This window comes from Solanum pennellii, chromosome 9 (genome assembly GCF_001406875.1).
Source record: "Solanum pennellii chromosome 9, SPENNV200".
Classification (NCBI taxonomy): Eukaryota; Viridiplantae; Streptophyta; class Magnoliopsida; order Solanales; family Solanaceae; genus Solanum; species Solanum pennellii.
The window spans coordinates 43,343,322-43,345,503 of record NC_028645.1 but is presented as its reverse complement, the minus strand read 5'-3'; the positions used below and the strand labels follow the sequence as shown (position 1 = coordinate 43,345,503).

At 39.2% G+C, this 2,182-nt stretch overlaps 1 protein-coding gene across 1 annotated transcript in view; it reads right to left on the bottom strand.

Annotated features, from left to right (window-relative positions):
- LOC107031279 (ABC transporter B family member 25, mitochondrial) overlaps nt 1-2,182 on the bottom strand; it is a 48,791-nt gene that overhangs the window by 18,952 nt on the left and 27,657 nt on the right. The window lies entirely within an intron of this gene.

The window sequence follows — 2,182 nt, the reverse complement described above, 5'->3', positions numbered from 1 at the left end:
ATGAAGAAGAAGAACAGAAAAAATAAGAACAGAAGAAGAAGAAGAACAGAAAAAATAAGAACAGAAGAAGAAGAAGAACAGAAAAAATAAGAACAGAAGAAGAAGAGAGAAATCAGAAATGAGAAAACATTACCTGAAAACCTGAAAACAGAGAGTGAGAGTCGCGAGGGTCATCGGCGAGGGAGAAGAGACGCCACAGCGAGGGAGAGCGAGGGAGCAGAGACGCGACAGCGAGGGAGCAGAGACGCGACAGCGAGGGAGCAGCGACGCGATGGAGGAGAAGAGAAGAGTGAATCGATCGAGAGAGAGAGAGAGAGAGTCGCGATGTGGAGGATTTCAGAAATTTTCAAAAGTAAAAAAAAAAACCCTAATTTTGACTAATTTTATTAAGTCAAAAATTTTTTATCAAAAAGGCGGCGCCTTTCGCTCGCCATTTCAGCGCCATCGATCGCCAGGGGCTCGCCTTTTTCTCCTCGCCTCGCCTCGCCTCGCCTCTCGCCTTTGGCGACGAGGCGAGCGCCTTTCATAACACTGGCCATGGCAGGTAGAGTAAATATGTTTGTAGCCAAATCAGCATTTCTGTATCATCAAGGTCTACTACCAGAGTGATGTAAAGGCTGTAACGGATAAAGAGTTACACGGCTTGATATTTGGAAACTAAACGTCTAATACTTGTAATGTGGAGCCTGTGGCGTCATATTGGTGCACATGAATGAAATTTCTCAAATTGTTAAAAATAATACTGAACAGGATAATGCACAACACAAAAGAAGGGCATTAGTTAACTATTTACCTTTGATCAGTGACCACACATTGCTTCCTAATAAAGAACAGAAAATAATTCTAATATATCGCAAGTGGGAACATCACATGATTCACAACATAGTAATCCCCTCAGAATATGACCTCATTTTTATCACTTCATTCAGCAGCATGCAACCTAATTCAGTTTGGGGAAGATACTTTATTTAGGATAGCAGAACATGTTAGGAAATTAGATTAGTGTAACATCTCGGATTCGAAAAGGAGGAAAAATTTCAGGTTTCCAAATCTGGTGCCAGCAGAGACGAACTACCGACGGTTCGTAGGTTGGACCACGAACCATAGGTGGAGCCATAGTTGGCAACATTAACTTTTCAGAAAGTGTCAAGTCCCAATACTTTTTTACGGTTCACCAGGACGGTCCGTCATCAAATGTAAGAGTCACAGATATGTCTCGTAGATGAGTCTCACACTTAGAGATATTTTAGAAATTTCAGTTGGACCCACAGAGGCCATGTACGCACTAAGGCTGAGCACTGGAACGGGTTATACTGATACCATTCCGGTTCGTTCAGGTCCGGTAGTATTTGCGACGGAATGGATACACTCAACCGATACTCGGAACGGGATGGTATTGTGACTTGGTACCGGTATACCGTATCGGTTCATCCCGATTCCGGTCCATGAAATCTTTTTGAAGAAAATTGTAATTGTAATACAAATTTGAATAAATTGGATTGGTTTTTTCAAAATTATTGTCATTGTTTTACACTTTTATTATCATTTCTTTTTTGTTCATTTAAATAGTTTCAAATTACAAACTTAATTCATCAACTTCAAATAATATAAACCTAAAAACTTTAAAATTTATAATTTTAACAAATTACAAATTTAAGTTACTTAAATTACAAGTTATGCAAGGCTTAAAAATGCTCTCAGGCACATTTTCCAAAAAATCTCTCCTACTTCCTAGGAGAGAGAGAACCCTCTTTCCAGTAAGTCGCCTGAGAACTACCATCTCTCTTCTTCTTGCACACCTATCCCCGTTAGCTATAGTTTACTTCCTTTCTGTTCCTCCTCTACAACAGACATGGGGGAAAACAGAATACATTTCAGTGCGGGATTCAAATAGTTTGATATTACAAGATGGAGTTCATATGGATCTGTTTGGCATGAATGGGTGGAGAGGAGTCGAAGGATGATGAGAAGATCAGCTGTTAGCAGCAAGATGATGGAATGGATATGTTTCTTGCTAAGAGAAGCATCAACTGATCAGAAGAGGAGCACAAGGAGGTGGAAGTTTGCTGACAGAAAAGAAGAGTACTTTTGTACGAGGAAACATAATGAATATGGGAGATATATAACCATTATCTTAAAAGTTTTCTATTTCAAAAAAAAAAAAAAAAAAAAAAAAAAAAAA